At 38.1% G+C, this 551-nt stretch overlaps 1 protein-coding gene across 2 annotated transcripts in view; it reads left to right on the top strand.

Annotated features, from left to right (window-relative positions):
* The window catches only part of TNFRSF10B (tumor necrosis factor receptor superfamily, member 10b), a 72,576-nt gene that overhangs the window by 63,388 nt on the left and 8,637 nt on the right, over positions 1–551 (top strand). The window lies entirely within an intron of this gene.

Below are 551 nucleotides of genomic sequence, written 5' to 3'. Positions count from 1 at the left end.
GTAGAGACAGGGTTTCACCGTGTTAACCAGGATGGTCTCGATCTCCTGACCTCGTGATCCACACGCCTCGGCCTCCCAAAATGCTGGGATTACAGGCGTGAGCCACCGCGCCTGGCTAATGATTTGATTTCTAACATATCGCAATATAATCTAAACAGAATTGAATTTTTGATTCCATATAAGCTGAGGAACTCCCTGAATTGTTCTGAGTCTCTGTTTCCTTCTTCCAAGCCCACTTAGCGACCAATTCTTCCTTTTCTCTCTGCCTTTGCCCTTTTGCCACCTCCTTTGCTACATGTCAAATGTTTATTTTTTTCTCTCTTCCTCTTCACTCTTTTTTTATTTTTTTAAACTAGATCTTGTCCTTGAAAATATCAAATGTTTATGTGGGCAGTGATCTCTTCCACCTAGACTGTTTCTGTTTCTTCCTTGCATCTATACCACTTTCTTTTTAATAAAGAGAAGAGATTTTAAAAGGAAACAAATGAATAATGCCAATACTTCCTCCATGCTTATTAATCACTTCGAACATTTTTTTTTTTTTTTTTTTT

The sequence above is a fragment of the Mandrillus leucophaeus genome, unplaced genomic scaffold, assembly GCF_000951045.1.
Source record: "Mandrillus leucophaeus isolate KB7577 unplaced genomic scaffold, Mleu.le_1.0 Scaffold86, whole genome shotgun sequence".
Taxonomy (NCBI): Eukaryota; Metazoa; Chordata; class Mammalia; order Primates; family Cercopithecidae; genus Mandrillus; species Mandrillus leucophaeus.
The sequence above is the reverse complement of the archived record's forward strand: the minus strand, read 5'-3'. Positions and strand labels throughout refer to the sequence as shown.